Source organism: Oenanthe melanoleuca, chromosome 7 (assembly GCF_029582105.1).
Source record: "Oenanthe melanoleuca isolate GR-GAL-2019-014 chromosome 7, OMel1.0, whole genome shotgun sequence".
NCBI lineage: Eukaryota > Metazoa > Chordata > Aves > Passeriformes > Muscicapidae > Oenanthe > Oenanthe melanoleuca.
Genome location: NC_079341.1, coordinates 5,099,140 through 5,119,605, shown reverse-complemented (window position 1 = coordinate 5,119,605; position 20,466 = coordinate 5,099,140). Strand labels below are relative to the sequence as shown.

The 20,466-nt window shown below is 41.9% G+C and overlaps 1 protein-coding gene across 1 annotated transcript in view; it reads left to right on the top strand.

The window, feature by feature from the left end:
* MAP2 (microtubule associated protein 2) overlaps positions 1-20,466 on the top strand; it is a 128,407-nt gene that overhangs the window by 20,198 nt on the left and 87,743 nt on the right. Inside the window, exon 3 of the mRNA XM_056496026.1 lies at positions 12,334-12,393. The gene's annotated coding sequence lies outside the window, so the exon portion shown is untranslated. The remainder of the gene's footprint in view (positions 1-12,333; positions 12,394-20,466) is intronic.

The window sequence follows — 20,466 nt, the reverse complement described above, 5'->3', positions numbered from 1 at the left end:
CTCTAAGGTGCACCACAGGACAGATCCCATAAGTGAGATGAGGCTCAGGCTGCATAGGGCTGTATGAGCTGACTCCAGCAGTGCTTCTCCAACACTGTATGTCTCTGTTCCCTCAACAAAAGGACTCCATGGCTGTAGAATCTGGCAGCCTCTGTCTGGCTAATTTGTTACTGGAATCTGGTGGTACCTTTCATGTGTACAGGAAAAGCTGCCTCCTTCAGCTCTGGGAGCGTATGGAGCTTTCTTCCTTTGCACAGCAGCCATGGAAGTTTGCTGTTTCTCTTGGCTGAGAAGATTTTGATGCATCATGGACCCTGCTTATGTTTCTCTAGCACAGAAGTTTGTCCTCAGCAGAGCTCATTGCCTGCCAGGTGCTCACCCAGGATCAATCCCTGAACTTTGGACCGAGAACTGCCAAGTGTTGTCACATCCTCCTGCACGTGATGTAAAGGGCACAACAGTTCTGGAGTTGAAAGTAAAACTTTTACTTCTGGCATCATGTTAAGCAGTGTGATCATCCTCTTATTTTAAGGAGATCTATTATATCTTTACATTTATGGAAATAAGTTTTGAGCTATAGGGTGGGATTATAAGTTGTAATAGCCTCAAAATAGAAAGCATGAATTTTGTTAGCAAATGCATCAGTGCAGAAATTGAGGTTCTCCTTATTGTGTTTTTTTTTTTGCTGTCCACAAATGTTTTTAAACAGCTTTTTATTTTAAACACCTCTGTAATGTTGTCTTGGAAATCTTGGAAACCATTTTCAAATGTGTGAAATTGAAAGTGTGGATTTGGAATTTAAAAAAAAAGTATCTTCTAGGAGGGCAGAAATGCTGGTCTCTATATAACTGATTTTTCTTCAAGTCTTCCCACTATATATGACTCATCGTTGTGCTACAGTATCCCAAATCCTTTGTTACTGAAGGCTGCAGCTCTTGTGTTCAAGTGAGTCAGTAATCTTTGATTTCAGACATTTCCCTTAATATTTATTCAGGTATTTTTGTAACAAAGCATAGGGTTTTGAGGAAGCTCTTATGTGCTTCTGAGTAATGGCCTTCTGCTTTGAAAGACCCACAAGTTTTACATACTAGTTCTATAAAAGAGACAAGTTTGCTATGTGAATTAGGGAACAGAATACTTACTTTAAAATTGTTCCAACTGGTGTTAGGTGTTAATGACTTTGCTGTGATGCATAAAGTCCATAATCTTAAGGTCAAAACACTATTTTTGACTCATTTTATCTTCATAAGAGTGTTGCAATCAGTGTTAGCTTTTGTTGGAGAAAGCATGGCACTGTGAGTAACTGATGCAGCCTGGTACTTACATAGTCTCCAGTAAGTGAAGTGCAGCTTTTCACCAAGTAAATCATTTCCCAAGATTGGTCCACTTAGGGTACAGCATTGTTATTTTAATGCATTTTGATACAATCAGAAGCATGTGGTGCTGAGAGAGAATAGTAATTTTCTTTACAGGGATTTAATTTCAAGTTAGGAATCTGTAATTGTCCAGCTTTTCTTGTTGGCTTCCACTTGCTAAGTGTTTTCAGTTGCACCATACAGTTCTTTTGGGGGAGCAAATAAGGCAGCTTAATGCTTTTTATTGTATTACCCCATGTTTTCTCATCTCCTTAGCATTGCCTGCTTGCTTAGTCAAAAGCAAATTAAAGTGTAGTAGTGGAACACACTTTAGAACTGTTAATAAATGAAGGGAATTATCAAAGGGAATTATCAATAGAAAATTAGGAGGAGCACATTTTGGCTGGCAATATAATCTGTTCCTCCTGCAGTTCTGGCTATTAGTGTTCCTGGTGAATTTGTCTGGTTTTGTCCAGTCACTGACACCAGGATTTTCATAGGAAAGGGGATATTACAATGGGGATTTAAGAGTGCACCAGGACCCTTTCAGCTTCCCCTGGTATTTATTTCACCTTGCCCTAGTCTTATGTCACAATGTTATCAGCTGTTAATTAGTTCTGTGTTGGGAATTGTCAGGATCAAACAGGATTTGAATTGCTGATTGCTGTATCCCCATGGCATAGATACTCACCTGCCCTGGGATGGCAAAGCCTGTGGGGAGGTGAAACCTCAACTGATCAGTGTTCACCTGCCCATGCTACCTGATGCTCAAAGCCTTTGTAATTTGCAAAAAAAGCTGTCTTTAGATTTGCAGATCTAAAAGCTGAACACCTGCAGCTCCAGGCTCAGCTAAACTGAGTACTTCACTGTAAAAGAGGAGGTGGGACTGATGTCTATAAGGGTGTTTGAGCCCTCAAGCTGCTGCAGGAACCTCCACACAGCTTCTGGCTTATAACAAAAGTAGTTATGAGTTGGTGTTATTTTTTTAAGTTTGTGGGGGTAAAAAAGCACAACAGTTCCTCCTGAATTCACAATATAGTGGTTTTCCACCTCTGGCAGCTTCTAGTTATTTTAAACTTTGTGAAAAATATGAGTATTTTATTAAAGTAAACAAAGCTATCTGAAATGAGTGCTCTAAAAGAAAAACACGCCTATTTTTCTAAAACCCTAAACTTCAGTAAGGACACAGAAGTGTGTATTCTTTATGGGCACTCTGGCCTCAGCTTGACCTCAACTTACCCTATTTTTGAGTAACATACATTCTGCTGAATTGGGTTTCTATGAGTTATAGCTTAAGATATTAAATATAGAACATCTGGTTTCCCAGGAACTGCACAAATGCAAATTAGCAAGTGTTGTGAATATATAAATTACTGGGGAGAGTCCTTACAGCAAACTCATCTCCCAGATGAAAGCTGGTCAGTTTATTCTATCTTGTCTTTGGAGAAAGAAAGGCCTTGTTTCCCAGAGTTAGGTTTGGAGTTGATACTGAAGTAGGAAGTTGAGCTTAATGGAATCAATCTACTCAAATAGTTTTTTTTTTTAAACAGAAAAAACCCCAACAAACTATGTATAAAATGCTAACTTTTTTGGGGGGAAAGATTTAGTTTCAAAAGCTTCCTATTCCTGAAAATTCCTTCCCCTTTTTCTGATTTTAAAATGTATGTTTTAGACATTTTGAAAACAGACGGAAAAATTCATTCAGTTTGGAATAGCTCAAAGTTTTTTTAGAAGTAAAAGAATAACGTAATTAATAAAAATGTGATAGGTGAAAAAAAAGTTAACAGTTAAGTGGTTACAGGAAGACTTGTGTCTTTAGCTGTATTGATGGGCACATTGTTTTGTTCCAGCTCTGCTGCCTGCTTTGTATGTGGAAAGAGCCCTGAAAATAAAGTAGGATTTCTTGGAAGAGCAGACAGGCAGAGTGGATTAATGAAAGGATGCACTTGGAAGTGCCCACAAGCCCTAAACCCAGTTGAGGAGTGTGATGGGATCCTGCAGAGCCTGTGCAGGATGAGCTGGGCAATGTATGTTTGTGGGGCACCAGGAGGATGGAGATTGAAGATTTCTGCTGTGATTTCTGTGGGCTCCAGACTCCTTATGAATTACAGAAATGGAAGGTGTCGCACTTGCTGAGTATAATGGTGTAGACTTTGTGACTAGCAGTTGTTTGCAGATCTGTTCTGGAGAGAAGATTTGAGCCTGGGCTTTACAGCCTCTCAGGGAGCACCCACAGTCTACCCCAGCTTGAAATTCACTCTCTGTCCAATCCAAACATTCTATTTACAAATTTATTACCTGCATATACTAAAATATCTGTGCCTGAGTACTTATCAGCAGAACCCATCATTACTCTACTGCAAATAGAAAAAGGGTTTTCCTGAAACCCTTTGACACTATTTTCCTCATTTCCTCATTAGATAGCCAGAGCTTGGAGATTTTTTTAGGGGATCCAGGCTTGGGGAATGAAGCTCTTAAGGACTGGAGAGCTGTCATACTATAGTCTATTTGGACAGTTTTCCTACTGTCACACCTCTGTGACTGACATGACTGTGGTACTTGTGGGACCTGGAAGCATCAGTCACCTTTAAATGAAATTGGTGTTTCTTACCAAATGCTGATGATAGGCAAATGTTACTTGAGTTTGCTGCTCTTAAGAATTGGGCAAGGACGAGAGAGAAGACATATGGAATGGAGGGAAAATGCTGAAGGGGACAATGCTGGATGTGGATGTGCTGGTGCCATCCATCCTGTGTTCTGGGGGTGATAAAGTGACTGCTGGCGAGTCCTGTTTCACAGTGGAAACATCTCTTCCTGGCTGATTCTGGTGTCATATTGTCTCTGGCATAGAGCATTGCTTATTTACATAAGTCATTAGCAGGTTACTGGCTTTTCCACAAAGCAGGATGCATGCTAAGAGGAAATTTGTGGCAGGTGTAGTTGCTTCAGCAGTCCCCAGCTTGGGAGAGCATTTTGTGAGCATTGATTTTGGTCAAGCAGAAAATCAGGTGATGCTGTGTTTCAGACTTAGCTTGGATGTGCTGTGAGAGGTGGTGGGCATTTCTAGGGACTTTTGAGGTGCAGATCTTCAGGCAGGCTTGGAGGAAATGACAGCAAGGGATGTCTGGAAAATCCCCAACAAAGCAAGCAAAAAGCTTTGTTTTTCAGTGTTTTCAACTACTGAAAGACTCTGCTTGGCTTAATTCCCCGTCACCCTGTGACAGGTAACTTGTGCATTACAGATTGCTAATGGAGATCAGTGGTTTGGAGGTGACTTAAGAAATAATAGGTTTAAAGCCTCTGGGAGATTTTTCTCAGTGGTTGTATTGTGTATAGGAGGTGCATGTATTACAGGAATATGTGTTAAATGGGCTTCTCAGTATGATCCTGAGCAAAGCTTGTATGATCCTGTGGTTCTTTCCAGAATGTGCCATGGCATGGGGTCAGTACTGCAACAGTACTGCTTGGCTGTGCTGCTCTAAACTGGGGAGAATGAGAAAGCAGCAATCCAAAGTACGGTACAAAAATTTCTCTAAAAAGGTGAGGATCATTGACTAACCTGTACTGCATCCCTGCCATGTGTGCTCCCAGCAATGTTTTTATACCATTTGTGTTTATCTTGGATGTGTCTGGTGGCACATAAGCCTTGACATTGGAGCCATGCCTTCGAGGATGTCTTCTGTGTGCCTTCCTCACTTAATATGGTGCTTTGGGCCTTTTAATCTCAAGGATGTCAGTGCAAAAATCCACACAGTAAGTTCAGTTTTCAGGGTACTGCACAGTTTGTACTTGACTCCTCAAAGATAGCTTCAGTGCACTTGAAATCAGAGGTAAGCTAGAGCCAGCCGATGACAGAAACCCATGCACTAGCCTTAGGCTAACGTGGCTCCTCCCTGCAGTCCCAGAGCAGGTGTGAATCCTGAACCATTGCTGTTCTCTTGCCATCATTTTGACTGGCACACTGGGAAAAGGCTGCACTTGGTTCCTGCAGGATTATAGAGCTACACACCGTTGTTACATCATGGTTATGCTGGGAGTGTGTGTTCAACCCTATCATTAGATGCAGGAGCAGAGAGACATTGGCTTTGGTCCTGCCTCAGACAGTAACCTGCTTTGTTACCAACAAAAGTCTCTCAGTCTACTATCCTGTCAAAGGATTTTTCAAGACAACCTTTTTCAAGTCAATCATCTGAAGTTATTGACACCCTTAAATTGTATAATATCACATGGATGGTAAGAAAGATAAACTCATCCCAAGCCAAATAAAGTGATATATTTTAATGTGTCTTTTTTTGTATTTCCATCACATCTCTGGTATACCAAGTTGACTGTTGGGTTATAGGATGTACTGAGGAAAGTTTCTATCTGCCTAGTGATGCACTGATGAACTGATATGTCAGAAGAGAATACTCAAGCAAGAGGATGGACCCAACCCAGAGTTCTTGTTTTCTAACCCTGTCTCACATGCCCTTAATTTCTTACTGGCATAAGACTTACCCCAGCCCCATCAGTAACATGAAAGGCTCCTGTGCTGTCCTTTAGAAGGTGGTTGTTCCATCTGCCTTGTCTGTTCACCTCCATCCATGGGCTATAGCTGTGTCACAGTCCTGGATGCTGTAGGGAAAGGAAACACACCTTTAATTTTGGACAAGAGAGCCAAAGCAGCAATGAGCTTAGCACAGAGCCGTATGTGCTGCTTTCCTTCTGTGAGTGTCCTAGAGCTCCAGGAGGAGGTTCTCAACAGCAGCAGCTGACAAAATGCCCTTACTGCTGCTGGGTTGAAATGTGTCCCTGGAGTGGGACAGCACTGTCTGTAGTGTGTGCTCATGCCAGGCTTGCCCAGATGTGCAGCATCCTTAAATCCAGGCTTAGCAAAGCTGAAGTGGCTCTGGCCAGCTGTCAGTCTCATTGTAACACTTTGTCCTGACACTTCACCCCAGCTCCTCAAGTCCTCTTCTTCCATCCTCTCCTCTCTGCCTTTTTCCTCCCCCTGAATTACTGTGATGACTGAGGGGGAAGACTCTTGTTGGTTTGCAACAGCTTGGCTGTCAAGGTGTTTGTAAGGAGATGAAAGGCAATGGCTGATTTTCACTGTTGATTGTGTCTGTTGCTCATGAGTGAAAGCCCTTTGCAATCTTGGCACATCCTGTCTTTATTTGTTGCAAGAGCTCGGTCTGGGAACAGCCTGATTTCAGCACACACTCTTGGATATGCATCCATGAGCTAACTCAGGGCTAGAGGTTGTTTTGGAAATGCTATTAGTCCAAAGACAGGTTAAAAATAGAATTTAATAACGTGTATATAGTGCAATACCTGTATTCTGAAGTAGGTTATTCTTTTTTTTGCTGTTCACTGAAAAAAATAATAATAAAAAAGTGTAATAACTTCTTAAAACTTCTTAGTAGTGTTTTTCATTGTCTTGGCTCTGAGAGGTAGGGGGAATGTAAAGTCCCAAATTTAAAAGTCTCCAGCTTCCAGTGAGAGGTCTTGTTTGTGTTGCTGGACCAAAGTATGGAAAATATCAAACATATCTTCTATATCTGTGATATTGTGGTGAGGATGGTGTGTCTCTAACAGGTGGAAGATTTCTCAGTCCCAGATCTTAAATAAATATTTTCTCTTGGATACCTGCTTGTAGGGTTGGAGGTTTCTGTTTCACTAAATGACTATTAGACAGTCCCTGTCGAGAATCTCTAGTGACCTTTTCCTCTCCATCATGAGAAGATACAGCTTGTATCAACACAGCTCTTGTATCAACCATTTCATGGGTGTCTGAAACAGCAGGGGCCTCCTGAAGTAAATGTGGAGACTGTAGGACATTGCTGTGCCAGCATCTTTATTAGCAGTGAGAGTCTTATGACAGCCTTTCTTCTGCAGGTAAGATCCTTCAGGGGAAGGAGCTGTGGCCAAAGTGGGTGATGAGCAACTCAGGGACTCTCTCTGCTTGCTGACAAACAGAAAAAAAAAGCAGGCCAGCAATCCATCTTGCAAGTCCCTTAAAATATCATAAGAATTTATAGGAACTCATTATACAATAAATTATAGATATAAAATAGCAGGTGGTACATCTTTCAAGCAGTATGTATTAAAATTCAATTTCACAAGACCAGGAAAAAAGCCCCCAGACCTATCTTCAATGAATAACTACAGGAAGTGAGTTGTGGTTAAGAGAAGTGGAGTGTTAATGACAGGTCTGTGCCAGTAAACACAACAAAATGCCTCAGTGGTAATTGTCATCAGAATGATTTCCTTCTCTGCTAGTTACAAAATCAGAAAAACTATTAGAAACACCATTTGTAAAACCCAGACACCATATGTTTTCATCAAATGTAGCAGTTATTTCTGTCTCAGAGGTTCCTGAAACAAACCCCTTTGGGTTTGCTGGGCTGCTGAATACAAGCTGTGAAAATACTGACATGCTCATTTGATCCTTTGCTTTCCTTGTCCTTCTCTGTTTCCATTCTTTAATCCTTACTTAGTGGCAGCCACTAATGTAGCCAAGTTACTTCTGCATCAGAGGGTCAGGAAACTGTTTCCTCTCAGGCCAAATGTGCTGACACTGCTAACTTTGATTTCTGTAAATAATTGAACAGTGTCTCCTGTCTGCTGTGTATTTCAGGCCCCATTTAGCCAAGATTCTTGGATGCTGAGACAGCTTTTCATCCTCCCCATCTCCTCAAAGTCATAACCAAGCCAGACTTTGTCTCATCTACCTTCATGACTGTGAGCTGCTTAGACTGGCAGTAGCAACCCCAAGATGCTTTTCCCCATGAATACACCTTCCTCAATTTGCAGGGTTTAAAAAATTTCTTTTAACTATCAAAAGATTTGATGTGGATGTTTCAGTGAAAATGAGTCACCAGACAAGCAATGGGAATTAAGAAGTGTTGGGAGTAATACAGTCTTTTTAACACAGATGCAGTGTGGTAGTTTTTGGAATAAATAAATTTGTGATGGTATGATCAGCATTGCTTGTTTTTGCATCATTAAAACGTTTTATAGATCAGCTTGCTCAAAAGGGAACATGTCTGTACTGCTAAGCTGGCTTTTAGAGGCACCATGTTCCAGGAGTGAGAGAAGCACTGAGTTATGTGCTACCCAAAGCCAACTCAAACTGGTGGTGAAAATCTCAGTACAGGCTTTTCCTCAGTCAGTGTGGCTCTGGAGTCTTGACTCTCAAGTTGAGGCAACATCTACTGCAGTACTTTCTGAGTTTCAGGGCCACATCTACAGCCAAGGTAAGCTGCTGACTTCTGCTGATGGTCAGTAATTTACAGCACCACAACCTGGCCTCTGGTTTGCCTCCTTTAGCTGAAGTGGTTTAAAGATATTTGCTCTTTGCACCAGCCCTAGCTGAAGTTCATATCTATTTGACCTTCATTCCCTAGCACTTTGGAAACTGAATAATAACAAATGTGTAGTGAATTCTGCCCTGCAGATAACAGAATATGGTTTTTTTGCATCCCTTTGAAAAAATGTCTGTTATTTTAAGCCTGTGCTGCCAAGGGGAAGGCATGGGGTACATGGAAAGTAGGAAGGAGGAGGAGAGTGTAATGTAAAAGGAAGAAGCTGTGGGGAAGGTTCAGTGCTAATGGATCGGATCCATTTACAACATTGTTGGGCCAAACACTAAATGCTGAAAAGTAATTTGTGGCAATTTAGGCTTTTATCATAGCGTGTATTTTGCTCTTGAGGTATATATAGCAAAAGACAAGCTTCCAGACTGAAGAGTTTATAACCTTAAATGTGCATTTCTGCAGGCAGATTGGTGAAGTTATTAGATATCTGCAAGGCAGAGTCAGGGCCTCAGGTGGGTGTGCTGACCTGTCAGGATAACAGCACAGCTCCTTTCTCAGGTGAGCAAGGGGAACAGCTTAGGAAAAAAATGTACTTAGCCCTTACAATTTTCATTACAACTGACTCTACAGAACATGTGTGTTGTTGGGTAGGTCATACAGAAGTATTTGAGTAAACACAAACCTTCAAATGAGAAAGGAAAGCAGCTCCTGAAAAAAGATATATTTTTTAAAATTAGTACAATGTATGAATGTATCAATCCTGTTAATAGTTCAGGATTGAGAGTTTTATCAGAGAAGTAGGAGCAAGTGCACATTAATGAAGAATAGTTAAAAATACCTTGTGAATAAAATAGAACCTCAGTCCTCCTTTGTGCATGTGTATGTATATGCACACTGGGGTTTTTCTATCAGTTTCTGTAGGTAGAAGTCAAAATATTTACCAAAAAGAAGAAAAGGCAATCCCTAATGTATACAGCAGAGGAAGTAGCATGCTTGATCCACAGACAAATGGCAGAGCCAGAATGAGCTGGTTTCCTTGACTGTTTGATGTTAGGTCACAGTGCATCCAGCCCAGAGCTGTCCAACCCTTTGTTAGTCTGCATAACAGAGAATCTGTCTGATGTACTTCAGTGAAAGAAAATGTGCTGAATGCACTTACCAGGCTGTATTTGGGGACAGCACTTCAAGTTTTCTTCATTGTGATAAGCTTGTGTGTCCTGACAGAGGTTTCCATATCCAAGATGGAGAATACTAATCACAGTTTCTCATTATGAGTGAAAAAACCAGCTCATCTGTTTTGTGCCCTGTCCCTTGTTGAAGGTGTCATTTGGAGCAGCCAAAGTGCCATCTCCTGGCTCTGGAGTGTCAATAAGCCAGCATGTCCCTTCCTCAGAGCACAAAGCTTTTCTAAAGATGCTGCCAGTTTCAAGTAATTTCTTACTGGGGCAGGTTCTTCTGGGTTTCTGTCTCAAGCAACAGGAGTTTGGGAGGAATACAAACAAAAAGAAGCCCTTCCTAATACATTCTGCACTGTGATTATTAGAAGATGCTTACAGGAGGTAGAGGTCCCCATTGACATATGTGGTGCCACGTTCTGACCAGGCACTTAAATGTTAACTTCTTGCTTTTTGTTTAAATGCCCTGAAAGAGGAATTGTGGGCATCTCTGTGTGGGTAGGTGTCTCTTCTGTTCTCTAGCAGAAGAACCTTTGAATAATCTCATTTTCTTCCCTGTCAGTAGGAGGTGGAAATGGTGATAATTTGCCAGAATCCTGCAAATTCGTGGGGCAGCAAAAATACTGCCCGCTTCTGGTGTCTGTATTTTGACTGTATTTTTGGTATTCTGCTGGTGGGTAAAATCACATTTATTGCAGTGGACCTTCAGCAGAGACTACTGGGACAGTAGTTAAATGGTGTTTAATGTTGGTAGAATAGTTAATGAAAGTGCAAAGCCAAATTTCTTTTTGGTAAAAACACCATCTGACCATCTGGCATCCAAGTAGCAGGTGTCTCCATCCTGCTGTTAATGTCCCTGCTGAATGCCTCTGTCTCCTGTGCTTGCCCCTCCCAAGAGGGGTGTTCCACCTCCTCTGGTTCTGGCTATGTGGCCTGATGTTGCAGTGGTGACACATCCGAGAGCTGTTGGGATGCCACGTGCTGAACCCAAGAACTGTCAAGATCTTTGATCTTTCTGCTGAGCCAGAGAAAATTTAATTAGCTCATTTTAATGTTCATCTTTGTCCTGTGGGTTGGTGGAGTTGATGCTGGCTGGAGCCTCATTTCCACATTTAATTTACTGTAACTAATTATTGCTTGTAAGTGAATGGTGCACTTACCTGACAGCCTCTGCAGTAAGGTGGAATTGATTCCATTTCAAATTTTTCATTTATTTGCTGCTAGAACCATATGAAACCTTCCCCCTCAGGGCAGCAAAATCTTTCTGTTCTTGTTGGATGTTAACTGGGGAAACTAATGGAAAACTGTAGTTAGCACAACCCCATACCAGTGATGTGGTCCAGACAAAGTGACTAATTCAGTGACAAAGGATGACAGTCCAGGAAATAATAAAAATACCCCTGAACTGCTTTCTAGCTTAAGGTTAGATGCCTTTGTGAGTATGCATTATCATTCTTTCTGATTTCATACTTACATCTTACTTTTTGTTATTACCTTCTATCTTTCTTTTTAATTTGGTTTAATTATGTGTTTCTTATTGCTCTAGTTCCTGGGAATGCCTGCCCTGTTCTTCCTGAAGCTTTAAAACAGTGAACTCTCAAACAGATGGATTAACTTGACTCAGATACCCTATGCAGGGAATTAATTTCTGAGCAACTAAAGTCAGGAAAGTTACAAGTGTCTTGGCCATGAGAAGCTACAGCCTTAAATATAGGTGATGGTACTAGCTGGCTCAGTAATACTTGGGGATTCTCAAGGACATGTGGTGAGGAGACTCCTTTCTTCCTGATAGGAGCCACTTGGGTTTCTGTCTGCTGCTTGCACCTGGAATGTTTTCCCCAATGTCCTCTGGTCAAAGACTAAGAGAAAGAAGAGAGGATGTATGGTGAGACATGCAGAGGCTATTTCAGCAAGCTAACTACATTTACTGCCCAGGCATTTCTCTCTGATTAAAGAGGGTCACAAAAAGGGCACTAACATCTGTGGTAATCTTTGTTACTTATACCAGCTAAACTTAAGACCCTCTGCTACAACTTTGGCAAGAAAAACAGTTTAAAGAAGAAATTGTAGTAGTTCCCTGCCTTGGTATCCTCAGCTGTTTTCAAGTGTCTTCCTGTAAAGTCAGTGAGGGACTCTTGCTCTTCTTCCATTGCTTTCTGTACATCTTTAACAACTGCTTTTCTCATTCCTGCTTGGGATTGCCCTGCAGCGGTGTCTCTGCATATTGCAGCTCTGACAGTTCTTTCAGTGGCTGGAATTGTGCTGTGCTCTGTTTGCCTTCCCTGATGGACAGGTTTTCAGAGCCAGTGCCAGCTAGGGAGCAAGCAGCTCCTTGGTCATCCCAAGGCAGGCTGGACATAACAGGGAATCTGAATTAAGGAGTCTTGGGAAATAAAGCTGAGAGAAAAGACAGAAATGTACACAAAAGATGTGAGGACATTTTATAGTCCCTTACAGTGTTGAGTTTATGCTAAATAGTGAGCATATTTTTCTATTTCTTTGTAGGAACAGAGGGTTTCCCTTGTTTAACAATCAGACGCAGCATTCTGTCATCTGCATACCCAGGTATGACCTTTTAACTTGTTAGCATAGTTTAACAAGCAGGCTGCTTCAAAAAAATTAAGAAGGCTTGAGAAAACTTCTCTAGCTCCTGAAACATTTAATTTTTCTGGGGCTACTTCCTTTTTTTGCAATACTCCTACTTGTAAAAAATAGGAGTATTTTAAGTAGGTTTTTTTTAAAAGCTTCCTGCATCTGCTGGGAGCCACATTGACAAAGCAGCTGTCTTGCTTTTGGCTTAGCAAGAACCTGCTTATAGCCCTGGCTGGAAAGGACCTAAGATGGTGATGATACGATGGCACAGCATCTGAGAGAGGTGATAGTGCCCCTGCACTCTGCTCTGGTTTGTCATGTAGATGAGCAGATACTTGTTTTGTCAGTATTTCTGTATGCACATGTATTGATTTCAGTTTGATTTTCAGGTGAATATAGTTGCTGTTTTCACAAGCATGAGTTTAAAATATAAAAGACAGAATGCCAAACTCCAGCAAATGGGAACAGAGTTTAATTGAAAAAACTAATCTGAAACATAAGGAAGAAACGCAGTGTGAGCAGGGTGGCAAAGTGCCAAAGCTTCTGCTTGGTAACTTAACTTGGGCAGGGCAGGGGGAAATACTGTCATTATTTTGGGGAGAAGTGGTGTGTTTGCTCTGGCCTTGCAACACAAGCAGAACGAGGAGATGCCTGTAGAAGCTCATGTAAGGCATAACAGGATGGTGGTCCCCTTGCCTGGGTGTCCTCTCAGCCCAACAAGCAAGAGGAGTTTCAGACTCTGCATCCTTTGAAGAGTACATCAACCTATACATGAGCATGAAAGTTCTGTTCTGGTGGTAACTAATAAAAAGGAAGGAACTGGATTGTGGCAGTTTAGGGCACATTTCTGTGAGATCATACTTGAACAGTGAGCAAAATCAATCTCCCATATTCTTCTTGAGTAGTCAGTGCCATGCTTCTATAGCTGCCAGGATGCACAGAAAATATGGAAGGATCAAGCACAGGTTTAAAGGAAGGCAAGCTGATATTACAGGATGAAAAAAGGTAATAATGTATGGTGTGGGATATGTGTGGACATGCACATGTGCACTTTTATGTGTATATATTGGGTACAAGGCTGGTTTTGGACTTGAGCTATTATAAGCCTGTAAATCTATCAATTTCCCAACCACCCCCTAGTTTAGTTCAGCATGGAGTCTCTCCTGGGTTTATGAATTTGAAGGAAATTGAAACAGAGAATCAGTTTTGGCTCAGTGCATTTGTAGGCTGTAAAAAGCAGACACACAAGGACAAGGCAGTTGACTTTCTATATGTGAACTTTTCTCTCTCACAAGCCATGGCACCACAGGGCTGACATGTGCTGTGGAGGCACATAAAGTGTCTATGTGCCAGCCTCTCCTGTCTCTGAGACATATGGTGTGCCTGAGGGTTAAGGTGCATCTTGTTGTTTCACAGAATTTCAGTGCTACTCCTCCACCTGGAAAGCACAACACAGGCAGCCCAGCAATTTTGGAAGGAGCCATTTGCCTTCTGGGCCTCGAACTGTGGAAGGGCAGGAGCCACCACAGCCCTGGCATTGGCTCCTGGAGGCTGCCAGCACGTCCAGCACCCTGCAGGCTCCTGCCAGCCTCTGCCAGGCAGGAGGAGTACCATAAGCAGTGATCCTGCACGCTTCAGGAATTTTCCCATGGCCTCAGAGTACCCTTGCAGCAGTGCAAGTACTAAATGAAGGATTAAATTAGCCTGTAAGACTTAAAGTAACAGGCACTTTTATTGCAGCTGCCATTTCACTATTGGTAGTATTCCACTAGCAATAAAGTAAGTTCTCAGTTGGCTGCTGTTCAAAGCTTAAATTGTTTCTGCAGATCCCACCCTTAACTGACAAACCTAAATTATTGCTCCTGAAATAAGGAGTATATCCATGGAATGCTCCATAGCCTCTTGATGCTGCTCGGAGGCCACAGACAGTTTAAGAAGTTGGCAAGTCTGAAATGAAAAGAGGGAGAAACAATCATACATCAGAAGTAGCATTTGCTTCACAGGGTTGCTACATTGGTGATTAGGAGACAAAATACGGGTATAAGATCTTGGGAGCATTGCTGCCTCTCCCGTGTCCTTTGGTTCTGTATGACTAAAACTAACAGTGAGAATTAGCAGTGGAAATAATGTGTCACAGGTGTGTGACAGGGAAAGTTGTGACAAAGGAGATAGGAGCTTAGCAAAAGGAGATGTGTTTGGCCCATGTGTAAGAGCATCCCCCAAGGCTGCATGGAAAGGAGGAGCAACAGAACCAGGAAGGTGGCACAGACGGCATCAGGAATGGATGATAAAGCTCATGTTCCTCTGAGCTGGGATGTCGGCACAGCCTGTTTGCAGCATTTGGAGCTGAGGATTCAGCTTTGGAGGAATTACAGCATTCTCTGATACTGTGATTTTGCTTTTGGTGCTTCTGGGGCTGCTGCAGTGACTCTTCATGCTGGTCACTGGGCCCTGTGATTCCCTGTGCATTGTGAACAAGCTCAGCACCTCCTTCTGACAGAAGGAGCTGTCTTTCTGAAGGGACCCCAAAACATGAAGGTGCCAAGACCATTTGCTCCTCTGAGGCTGTTTCTAAGCAGGAGAGGGGAATTTTTACCACATTCGTAAAGCTCTGTCACATTGAGATTACAGGTGATTTTGAGTAAAATCTTGAGTGTAAGCATTGTTTGAATTTCTTTTTCTACTGTGAACCTACTCATGCTCAGAAGGGAAGGCACATAGATGGGGATGAAGCTTGTCAGCAGCCATCCAGAACAGAGCCTTGAGGGCAGCAGGAGGTCAAGCTGAGCATGCAGTGTACTCAGGGAGAACATTTGTGTGTTGATGCTTTGTTCATTTAGGCTGGAACCTCTTTGGATACAGGCTCTTCTTAGATGAACTTTGTACAGAGCATACGTACACCATAGCTTGTGTTTTAGGGTTAGAAATTTCCCTAATCAATAGAGATGTTCTTGTTTTTTGTTTTGCTTACTTTGGGTTGGTTTGTTTTGCAGTGATGTAGCACTAGGGAAAGTTGGCAAATGGGCAGAGTTGCACGGTGGAGCTCAGCAGCGTTATTGGCATTGTCTTCTCTTTTCCCATGCACATTGAGTGTCTTCTGCTTGGCACTGGGAGGGCTGCAATGAGGCGTCCCCAGCTGGGTGGGATGACATGGAGCTGAAGGAGACTCTTGGCACACTTACTGTCAGTGGGGCATCCATTCCTCCTTCATCAGCTTTCCTCTGAAAAATAGTCTCCAGCCAACCAGTAGGCTTTTCTACAATCTCACTTGCAAGAAACTTTTAGTTTCTGAGTAAAACTTACAAAAGGTCCTTGTACCAAAGTAGCCTTTGTGATTTCCTCCTTTGTGTTTATCACTTAGCATCAATCTACCTCTTTCCTCGTTTAATAGAGGGCTGTCATCAATTTTGTGATCAGCTTCTCTTCCCTTCTTTCTTCTGATTGTCTTAATAGTCATTATCTTCACATCCATTCATTTGCAAACACCCATTTTGAACATAAACTGTTTTGAATATTCTGTTACTTGTATTTGTGAACTATCAGAAGTAGAATTTGCTACATTTTGAAAGGATTCAGACAGGATCATCAAGCAGTGGGAAGGACACAGAATATCCTCTGTTACTGTCAAATCATACTGATGACGGTGGTGGTATTAGTAATACTCCTGTGTAACAGACTGAGTCATTAGTAGATGCTTAAAACCTGTTTACAGTCAAGAAGCAAAGCAATTCAGGCAGAAGATGACAGACAGGTGACCTGACTTGCTGCAGCTTTTCAGTAAGCCTCTTCCCAACTCTATGGATGCAAGAGGTGGGCCAGAGAGACCAGGAGGGGAGAGGAAGAAGGAAATGTCATCCTTCCTTTCCCCTCTGTTATGAAGAGCCACAGAGTTTAATTTCAAGGAAGAGATTGGTAAGGAGGGGAAACAGTTGTCCTGTGTGTTGCAGCTTGTGCTTGATTCCTTTGTCAGGATCAGCAGCCAACCCTAATACAGAACTTTTCCATTTCTGCGCAGGACTTAAGTGACTTTATAGAGGGGCAAAATTAAGCAAATGATGGTAAGTTGCTGAGATGCATTTTGGTTTTGTGAACACTTACAGCAGTTGTTTCTGTGTCTCCAGCAGTCAGGTCAACATAATCCCTCCTGTACCTCAGGAACCAGTTCAGTGTGCTAATGCTGAGTTCTCACAACTGTGAGTTTTGTCCCCTGGATGACATGGAGGGAAAAAAGCCACCATGGAATAGAAGCTCATCTCTTCTAAAGGTGGTTGAATTTTTGCTGTGAACATCATTTTGAAAACCAATCGTCTTGCTAAGGATTATAGCTTTACAGCTATATGAAAAAGAAATTGCTCACACTTGTAAAAATTACAGTGTCAGTTTCCAAAAGTCCTTGCTGAGTGGTGCAGGTCAGCCCTTCTTTCACAGGATACCTGTAAATAGCTTCATAATGCAAGTCACAAGTTCCTTAGCAATGTAGCTTGTAAGTTCAGTGTTAGGGAACCTGACACTCAGAGTTAAGCCTTCTTTAAGTGGAGTTAAGCAGGTATGAGAGTAAACATGCTTTTGAAAGAGATAGTGGGAATAATGGAAGTGCTGTGAGCATTCTCCATGAGAGAAGTTTGAGAGGCACAGATTCGTTTGTATTGAGGAATGATACTTACGAGAAGAACAGATGTTTGAATCTTAATGTTTTTTTCAGTATAGTTGATAAAACCTTTCATAATCATTACAAAAAAATACAGTAATTGTCTTCCTTAGGATGAGTCTTTTTTTTCTCTTATTTTTAATCCCTCAGAGACTTTGGTCCCTTCTGAAGCAGGAAGTTACAATTCTGTCCAGTCTCTAGCCATGACATTTTGGACAGCTGGAATAATTACACAGGCAGGGGAGTACAATACACCATGCAATTAATGTTCAAGCGAGGTCTTGATATGAAAAGTGAGATCCTCACATGGCTTGTCTCTGTTGTTTTCCAAATCATCCTTGAATTTCACATCAGAAGACTTCAGGGCATTACTGAAAGATTACCAGTTGTTCTGCCTTTTGCAATGTCTGTGTGGGAAACGTGGGGTAAATTGCAAGACACTTTGATGAGGAGTCCTGCTTCAATGACTAATTCCTAGTGTTGTCCATACCTGCAACTCTGAGTTTCCTGCAGTGTACTCTTAATAACATCTCCCTGATACTCTTATTTCACTAGTAACTTCTTTGGGGCAAGAAAAAATGTTTTTCTTTTTTAAACAGCTTTTTATATAATTTTTTTTTACTCTTGCATCAGTTTGGCTGCTAAAAATCATAAGAACATCGACTCTGTGCTGAAAACAAGCTAGACACAACAGGATTTTGAATCTAAGGTTAATGGTGGCATGCCTGAGAACTAAATACTGTGTACAACAGCTTTTGCTGTGATTCTTCTGAAGGCTACATGATTCATTGCTGTAGCTATCATAATATTAATAACTAGGTGTCCAAGTCTGGATTAGATCATTGTTGTGTTAGATGCTGTGTGCTCAAACAGCAGAGTTGTTCCAGACCCCAAGGAGCTTTCAGCCAAATCTCCACAGATCAGCCAGAAAGGACACACTGGTGAGACTGTATTTGCCAGTGTAATTAGTACCTTAGAGACTCTACAGTTCATGCTGGGAAATTGTGTCCTCATAGGATATGCAGCCTACAAGGGATCAAATCCTATTTTACTTGGTGGGGGGGGGAATGTTTTAATTTAAACTCCAGTGTGAATTGTAAAATACAGGAGGTCAGCTTTACCTCTCGTTTGTCTCTGCTGTTTTTGTATGTTTTCTACTGGGAATGTTGCTTTCCCAAATACAGCAAAAGTCTAGTTAGTAATGCAGCTCTATTTCTGCATATAGTTCACAGCAGTAAGTAACAAAAATGGACAAAATAGTTTGGCTCCATTTAAAACTAATGTAAATGTTGGCCTTAGAATAGACTTGGACCACCCTGCTGGCCCTTTTCTCCCCTAGGTTCTGAATGTGCAGGTAACTGGCTTCCAGCTGTCAGTAAAACCATCAAGTAAAGATGAGAACATCTATTTCTTTCTGGCCTGAGTGAGGAAGATTTGGTTAAGTCATGAAAGTGCCTTCTCTTGCAGTCTGAAATGTATTTAGACCTTTCAGAGTAAATCTGTATTTTGAAATGCCTGAAGTCAGGACATTCTCTTGGTTTGAGCTCAGTTCAGTGCTGGAAATGGTGTTGCCAGTTGAACTGTTTTCAAAATAAAAACAGTGGGTATTATTTGTCAGTGTGGGGTGGCATCCATGTTGGCTCTCTGCTTAGAGCTTGTGATGTTTATCACTACCCTATATACAATCTCTCCACCCCATCTCTCCGGCTCCTACATTGCTTTCATGTGGTGCCATGTACTGCTAGTTTTCTCATCTTCTTGGTTCCCTGTGGAAGATTCCCATGCTCTACTGTGATTTTTCAGATTCCCAGCATTTGAGTATTCCTTTCATACCCACTTTGCCTTACCTGTGTTGTTTTTCCTCGTTCTTCACAGCGTTATCTCCATTTGCTCTTTGGATCTTTGGGGTTTCCTGACTTTCATTGCATTTTCTCAGCAACTTCCTGTGTCCTTTCTGCAGTGACTTCTCTCTCTCTGTAGGTTAACCAGCATTTGTTTCATCCTAAACCTGTGTGTACTTAGACAGTTAGTTTGGCCAGAAAGAGTGTATACTGTGGCTGCATTGAGCTCCACATCTACTGAGCAGACCACCAGGATACTGCCAGACAGGAGAAGTACAGTCTGAGCTCTTCTTGTTTTATTCCTTTGTAGAGGCATTTATCCTCCCTCTCTTTTATCCATCTGTGGATTTCCTAAGGTGGTAGGTAGGAGCTTAGAACCTTCTGTCAAACATGGTAGAAATTGGCCAGTGTGATTGACAATTATGAGTGTGGATAGACACAGCAGACAGGCAGAAACAGAAAAAAGGAGCACAAGTAGTGTAAGAGAAATAAGGAATTTGTGGGTTGTTTGTGTGTTCACGTATCTTAAACTAAGGTGATTGGCAGAATCAACCAGGCAGTTTACAATCCTGGTTTAACATCAGGGAGAAATCTGAAGGACCTGTTATGTATATATGGAGGCAGATTGCTATCAGGGACTTGATGAATACCTTGTGCTTCCTGTTTTCTTAAATGAATTCTGGCACTATATTGTATCACATTTTTAATTCCTACCAAAGACAGTGCTTTGTACAAGTATTTTTGGAAATGAGCATCCATCAGAAGAAGAAATGCAGCAAGCTTGATATAGATTCCTGGAGGAAAGATGTGGGAAGTGCTGTGGAGTATCTGTGAAAGAAGTAATTTAGAGACAAGCCAGTTGGTCAGGCCAGCAGCCTGGAGTTGAAATAAGAGTCTGCATTTTTGTTTGTTTCTGTGATAATACTAACAGCAGGGATTCCTTAATGTAGTCTGTTGGATGCAACCTTTGTCAGAGGCTTCACATCTGAATTTTAAACTGTGGCTATTCTATCAGTCCTGGCTGATAACCAAGAGTTTTAAGGGATCAGGTTCCCTTTCAGCCAGAGTTCAGGGCAGCCTCTGTCCCCAGAGCTGTCCAGCAGGCACACAGTGCCCCAGACCCCTCTGTTTCCCCTGTGTGCTCTGGAGGACTCTCAGGCTCTGGTGTCAGTGGCCAGTGTTGCAGTCCTTCCTTTTGAGTCTCCTTTTTGTGGCTTTGAGTTTATCATACTGCCGTCATTCAGATGCTGTGTCTGATAAATGTCCTTCCTTGAGCAAAGCTTTCTGAAACCTGGATCCAAAGGTTTTGCTTGGGAGCCAGAGCATCCTTGCACATGTGGAAGAGACCTTGAAGGGTTAGCAGCATAAATAGGCATGTTACACACCATGTGAATATCGTAATATATGATTCACAGCTGGGAGAACTGAGGCATAGGCTTGTTTATTCGTAAATTCAAGATAATAGTGCCAGGTAAGCAGCAGAGTCCTGGACTAATTCTAATCTTGGATCTCAGTGCCTTAACCATAAAACTGCTCTGCCTTTCTAAAGATCCTTGT